Below are 7,733 nucleotides of genomic sequence, written 5' to 3'. Positions count from 1 at the left end.
GAGATCTGTCGGGCAGGGATGCGAATTTAGATACCTGGATACTCAAAATAAGATAACAACTTAGCCACATGTTTGAAGTTAAAGCCACGTGTGTCAACTTTATCCACAAGTTGGATGAAAACCTCTGTCATAAGATAGGCACTTATGAGTTATGAGATCCTTCCATAGCATTTTTTAATGATTCGTTTATGTTACACTCATTTTATTGAATTATAATCAAGTGAAGACTGACCTGATTGTGTTTGTGGAAAAGCTGGGAAAGTCGTAGCCACTCCTGGGCCACCTGCCTGACGCTCCCTGTGGTCCAGAGTTCGATTCCTTTGATGCGTCTGGCCAGCTTGGTCACAGCAACTATCAATGCTTCCACGAAGGAGAACGAGTATAGGTCTATGAAACTTGGGACGAAGGCGGTAACCATTATTATACCTTGAAATGACAAAATATTTTCTTGAGGCAGAAGGGAGGCCAAGGAGAGACAGGCGGTATAGACGAAGGAATAGGCAGCTATGCCGATGATGTTACGGAGTTGAATGAAAGCGTTTTTCTTCATTGTCACACCGTTTATTTCCAGTGCCGTAAAATATTGTATGAAATCTCGAAACTTGCCTATGAGCAGGATGTACACGTAAAAACAGAAGATACAGCCAAACAATATGGGCAACAGCATAATCTTCTTGTAGTATGAGATGTTTTCAAACATAAACATCCAACTTACAACCCCAAGTCCAAGTGTGGCGTGATACAAAGACAGCACAGTAGGAAAGAGCTTCCACTTACAGAGTTTGTACACTCCAGTATCATCCCTCGTCACCAAGTGAAGACCAGTGATACTGGCCACACAAAATACGACCTTGTAGGCTTCTATAAATGGGACTTCATGGTCTTTTAGTTCGTGCTTAATGGTAACGGTTCCTACGGATGAGGATGGCGGCGACTGGCCGTCCTCGCCTCCGTCATTTGACTGTTCCACCATCATTGAATCTCTTCCAGTCTGCCTAGCAAGCTTCATAGACAGTATATGAAAGACAGGATATTAAAAAACGAATGCAGTGTAACAGTGTACTCTTCTATTCCATTTCACTAACATTTCTCCTAATAGCCTAACTGCCGTGCATGTACGCACTAGCTAGGCTACACAAGCTCGCCCTTTATCCTAACCTAAGGATATTTTAACACCAAGATGAAGGTGGGTATATCCTCTAAACAAATTACTCTAACTTATAGATGGGTAAAATTGCTCCTCAACTGAAGATAACCTCATGTTCTATAATGATGAAAAAAAAACACACAAAAAAATCTCACATTTTTCTCAAATAATGAAAAAAATCCCACAAACCCTTGCACTTTTCATGGACAATAAACTGTAGCATGAATTCGAATTTTGATGTCTCCTGCTCCCTTACTGTGAAATTAAGCTGTTAATTAAGTTCATTGATAACTGTAACTTCACGCCTTCCATCAGCCTAAGAAAGAGCCCTGAATGACCATGGCGGCTAGTTCATCACGTTATATCAATTACAAATCTTTAAATGACATCGAAGTTTGAATTTGGCAACAGAAGCTAACGACTGTTTCCACTCTTTACCTCACAAGCACAGTTCAGCGTGTCAGCGACGTTTCCAAGGATTGTGATGGTAGCGGCCAATACTAGACCATCACCAGGCCACAGGACTCAGTATCTACCTCAACAGAACCATACCATTCTCGGGATCACACTTCACACAAGACCAGTCCCAAAACAGCACTAACAGCAGCTGAAGACGTGACGCTCTCACCTCAACATGAGAGCTGACAGTCTTATCGGGGCCCCTGAGTGGACGCAAGTGTTCCCTAATGGATCATGCTCAAGTACCGTTTAAACAACGTTGATTCATTGTTACATATCAACGTCGTTTCCTAGTTTTACCCGGGGGTGGATGTGTATAGGATTCCAAAACTTATAATGTTTTTATTCAACATAATCACCATAAACACCCAGAAGAAAAAATAATTTTCATAACCAGCAGGTAAAGTATCTATTAGACGCAATTGAAATTTCATTGTCTTTACTTAATATGCCCACGCAGGCAGTTTACCCATCTTCTCTGTTCCAGTGATGGCTGGGGAAGGGAAGGAAACTATCAGGAGGGAAAGCACCAAACCATCACGACCATATAGCACTTGGGAGAAGGTCAGGATAAGGATTTGTGATGGGACGGAGGAAGAAATTGTGCCCAACCACTGTAACGGTCTGGGATTGAACGCCGACCTGCCTGAAGCGAGACCGTCTCTACCGAAGGCCGACCAGACGGAATCACACTGCACCCTTGGAAGGGTGGTAGACAATTGGTGTGGAACTATACTTGCGTATCCACCCTGGCAACCACATACACTAGCCTCTCTGCCGGCCAAGCAGGAGCCGCGGCGACATACAGAGAAAGATACAAGTCAACCAAGAACAGGGAAATAAATCACCGGTACAACTTCGTTCCAATAGGATCTGAAACATAGGCCCATGGGAAGAGAGTGCAAGAAGGTTTCTTAAGGCTCATTGACACTACAAGAGACCCTAGAGCAGCAAGCTTTCTCTTCAGCGCCTCATGTTGCGATCCAGAGGGAAAATGTCCACTGCATCCTCGGTTTCTGGCCCAGATGAGTTCGAAGAAATCTACAGCCTCTACGAAACAAACTTTCCCTTATATCCTTTTAGTGTTCATTTTTGTAAACAATCAGATATGTAACTGTATAACCTTGTTTAATGAATCGTACAACATAAAAAAGGGGGATGGTAGGAGAAGTGAACATTAACGCGTGTTCTTTCTTTCCGTTCTCCGGCACACAACCTTTCATCACGAACACAGGTGACTCCTGTTAAATGGAAAGTTTCTCTCTGAATGCTCTGTGTCCCCTTCTTCGAGGCTATGAGTCCCTACAATTGCACTAGAGGTGGTACCCTTATCTATATATATATATATATATATATAGATATACCTATATATATATATATATATATATATATATATATATATATATATATATATATATATATATATATATATGTATATATATATATATATATATATATATATATATATATATATATATATATATTTGTGTAGTAAAGTGTTGTATCTATTGTACCTTACTGGAGTTATAGTTGTACCTGATGGGTGCTCGCTTGACTTGTTATTGTTGTGTTGACCGGCAGATCAGCTGGAACTCGCGTGTCTGCAGGTCGGTGAAATGTACTCTCTTATTTTCTGTTTGATTTAGCTTTAGGTGATATGCAATTTGCTTATCGTTGTAGCGAATACAAAGCGCTTAAACTATATATATGTATTGTATATTATATGGCTTGCTATTATTGCAGGATGTAACTACTGTAATTCACACAGAAATCATAATAGCGTGATATATCAAATGAACAAATCCACAAGGGGCTGTGATGCCATTGTGGTATCTGTAAACTATAAACCCTAATCACGACCCTTGTGGATTTGTACTGTAATTATTTGATCAATAAAGTCACTAGTATGGCAAAGCGTTTGATTACTTCAGTTTGACATTAACAATTAACAAAACCAGAAATATAATTCACGCGTTATTTAGGCTGTTACTTCATAATAATCATGACAGCGTTGACCTTAAACTTATCATGTATGCATGAAATAAATTAACAGACATCAAGGTGATCATAACCAGGAAGCAACGTTGGCTCTCGCTAACGGCGATCCAATATTAGATGAACGCAGCTCCAGCGTCATTTAAATGTGCATACATTTTGTTTAGACGCGTAAAAGTGCGTATGTGAGTTTGTGTGTTTGCATGTATAACCACAAGGAAAGATAAATGAAAAACCGAATACTGTATTTTCATGTATTGTCACATTCTGAAGGAGTACACTCCCTGTAGACGGTGCTCTGCACATGGAGAAGTGAAACGAAGCAGCCCTTGGTGTGGAGGTTGTAGGTCGCCCTAAGATGTGGAGATGTCGACGGGGACAAAGCAGTGATCGTAGGCAGTAAATATAGAAGTGTGGTTGCGTTCAAGGTTGTTAATGTTGGTGGAGTAACTGTAGGAACAGAACTGCAGCAGCACCACCAGGAACGTAGCCATCACCTTCATGAGAGTCACCTGTGTTCGTGATGAAAGGCTGCGTGCCGGAGAACGGAAAGAAAGAACACACGTTAAAAATAATAGTAGTCATTGAACTTAACTCCTTATAACAGCATTTCAACATGCTTTTGTCTGAAGCCAAACACATGAAGACATGCAGACAAAGACCAGGGTAAATATTGATTTTGAAAGGGATTGATTTATGAAGCAAATGACCTGTTAACAATAAACGAGGGATTGTTTCGAGGGTTAGATATACATGTGAATGAGTTTGAGGATAATTTGAAACTGCCTCGCATGGTCCAAGGGACCTGTAGTTTCATTTATTCTTTTTGTTTCCTGTGCCTGGCTATATTTGGATATAAGTATCTCTGAGAGTATGAATCACCTGCTGATGTAGACCTGACCAAACGTAAACTGCCAGCAAAAATATTCGCCCACCCTGCATATATAATTGAATATGAACAAATTACAATAATTATAGATAATATTACAGCAAAGTAAGTAAGTAAATATCAAAGAAGAATATTTAAAAAAATCAAGATGTTTCATGCAAAATTACCTACTGCCCAAAATGTTAGCCCAAGTGTAATTTGCACAATGTAGGTAGTAAATAGTCATTGTGTTGCTGTAACCATTTTATCGTCGGCCATTGGACTGGTCATGGATATGCATCATATACAAATACAAATTAAATTTTACTTTTACAACACAAATATAATATTTCGTGCTTTTAGGAAATTAACCGTGAACCCATCACGTGACTGTCTTTTCAGTCGTCACGCCACATTTGTCTATAATTAACTGATTAAGCTAAACTTTTACTGTTGAATGTATAATTTAGGTGTTTAATTAGATCCTGAAAAGGATCGCATTTCAATTTTTTTTTCAAAACGTCATGGTTACTTCTCAGCAACGTTGAGACGAGTGTGAAGGACTGACCTGTCCATGCCCCAGTTGCACACTGCTGGCGGAGAAGCCTCCAGTCTGGCAGTGAGGACAATGAGGGCGTCGTGTGCTGGCGTTCCCACACCTGTCGAGTAGGCCGCCTCCCGCACACTCTCCAACACCGCCTCCCCCTGTGAGCCCACGGAGACAACGGTAAGCAGACCCTATATATGGCTAAAGTAATGTGTCAGTTATAATAGGAAATGTTTCTTTGTCAAAGATTGGAGGCCAAATGCTTGGGGCTAGTCTCATGCAACTTTCCAGGAGGAATGATCTGGGATAAGTGACGAACATAGGCTGGTTGGGGGTTGGTCTTAGGTCCTATTACGAGGAGTAAAGCCGAATAGTGACTACCTCCCAACAAAATGTGGCTGGCTGACTCCCTAGATTTCTTCGCTTGAACATAATGACGGTGAATTCTACTGAAGGTGAACACTTAACTAACCATCTAACCATCCTACGAGATGGGGACTTTTTAGTATCATTGCCACTTTATTCACTCGTGTTCTTGATGATATACTCATCATGCAGCAAAAGTTTGTCAGTGCAGGCTTCTGATGACATGGCACTTTGTGATTGGGATTGTTTTTCATGTAACACTTCATATAGTCTAGGGGTAGCTGCCATATAGTCTAGGGTAGCTACATAAATGCAGATGTACTTAAATATGTTAATAAAAAAGGTGAATTCAGTGTTAAATGGAAATGTCCCTCTGTTCGAGGTTGGAGTCCAGTCAGGGAAGCGGGGGAAAGAAGGGGAAAATGGGTAAGATAGGAGAGATAGTTGCAGGGGAAGAGTGGAGGAAGGTGAGATGAGGCAGGGCCGGGAAAGGGGGAGAGGATGGTGAAGAGAGAAGTGTGGGGGGAGAGACACCCCATGCACCGCAGGGTACCCTTCTAGTATATTTATATTGAAGAGAGCCGTGGTGAGAAGTGCAAAATCAGGAATAAATTAATCCATAAATGAAGTGCACGTATGTACGTTTGATAAGAACTCAATGAGGCGAACACGGCAACCAAATCCCACCTCAGTCAAGATTTTCTGCCCCATCCAGCAGAGGTTTTTCAAGCGGAGCAGAACTTCGACGAGAGAGGTGGTGGAGGTAGCCACTACAGCCACGCAGTCCCCGTGGAAGTCTTGCAGAGCCCAGAACATGAACAGGTGCGCCATCGCCTGCGTGATCAACATCATCAGACGGAGCGAAACACGAGTTCGAAACACCTGCAATACCACCAAGAACAGATACTTTAGTTGCTAGTTTCTTTCAGCGGAGAGAATTGCCAGTCTTACTGCACATAATTGATTTTATCAATTTTGTCACTAGTTGATCAGTGCAGAATTCTGCTAATCAGCCTCCGGTTTATTTTAACTATATACTGTATTGTCTTTTTTTCCTCACTCACTCAAAAAGTGTGTTAGCAGTACCTGGTTGTGAGAGTTGAGGAGCCTAGCCAGGTGGAGCCACTCATGAGCCAGCATGTGCACGGCCTGGCTGGTCCACAAGTGGCAGGAACACACCTTATTCCGCAGCTTCGTCAGTGCATTGTGGATCGTCAGGACGAAGGCGCTCATGTAAATGTCGAAGACGGAAGGCACGAAGCACATCACAGAAATGGGGATAAAGCTGATCCATTCATTCCATCCTGGGATCATGCTCAGTGAGCACCCGGTGATCACTATGGGATATATGAATCCCCCCAAAATTAACAGTCGCGTTTGGAAGGTGACGGGCACTCTGAGGGGTCTAATCTCTTCTATATAAGACTTGGTTGCCCTCACCTGTCGTGCCGACTGCATGTAAACGAAGATACAGAAAATGCTGCCAGCCAGGTAAGGCAGCATGAACACCATATACCAGAAGGGCAGCGGGTCATTCCCGAAGATTAATGGATATAGAGTGAAGACCATGGCTAGGAGGCACACGAACGTGCAGATGATTAAGGAAGCAACTTTCAGACGGCTTATCAACAAGTTGCCATCCGCATCTTTGCTCATCAGGTGAAGACCCATCAAGCTGGCACAAAAGATTAAGTATCTGTAAGCCTCCTCGAGCGGCAGGCCCTCATCCTCGGGTATGTCTGAAGACTGGATTTGTGGAGCTGACGCCTTAGTTTTGAAGATGCAATGTTCTGCTCCTTTCCACTTTCCCACCAAGGTGTGTTGTGGAGGCTTGTTTTCATTGTTGATGTGACTGGTGTCTCTGGTGTCGCTGGTGTCGTCAGTCATGGTCTACTGTATATAATAATTCTCACTTGCCGTTTGTTAGCTTCTATGATTGGCCGTTAGTCACTCTCACCCCCGATGATGAAACTGTATCACAGAAACCTGGGCCAGCGGGGACCAACACCTGGGCCAGGGGTGTTGTAGAACCAACAGCGGCAGTGTTATCAGTGTGTTTGGCAAGACTTGCTGTCCATCACTCACCCCCAACTATTCAGAGTGATCAGCAAACATGTGCACACACTGCGCACACTCACTCCCACACCGCAGCTCGCGTAGAGCCTACCTTCACCTCTACAAGCTAATCTTATATATTAGGGATTGAAGAGGGCAATTAGTCTTTTATCTAATGGTCAGCACATGAAGCCGGTGGCTCGCTCGGAGCTTGTCAGTTGCAGCAACTGATGTCGGCTTAATTGTAGAACAGAAAACACATTAAAGATCACATTCAAATTCAAATATTTTATTAA

General features: G+C 42.4%; 1 protein-coding gene across 1 annotated transcript in view; it reads left to right on the top strand.

Moving 5' to 3' along the window:
- The first annotated feature begins 5,008 nt into the window (after positions 1 to 5,008).
- LOC123770686 (ubiquitin-conjugating enzyme E2 E1) overlaps positions 5,009 to 7,733 on the top strand; it is a 56,779-nt gene continuing 54,054 nt past the window's right edge. The window contains exon 1 of the mRNA XM_069305750.1: positions 5,009 to 5,196. The gene's annotated coding sequence lies outside the window, so the exon portion shown is untranslated. The remainder of the gene's footprint in view (positions 5,197 to 7,733) is intronic.

This window comes from Procambarus clarkii, chromosome 56 (genome assembly GCF_040958095.1).
Source record: "Procambarus clarkii isolate CNS0578487 chromosome 56, FALCON_Pclarkii_2.0, whole genome shotgun sequence".
Classification (NCBI taxonomy): Eukaryota; Metazoa; Arthropoda; class Malacostraca; order Decapoda; family Cambaridae; genus Procambarus; species Procambarus clarkii.
The sequence above is the reverse complement of the archived record's forward strand: the minus strand, read 5'-3'. Positions and strand labels throughout refer to the sequence as shown.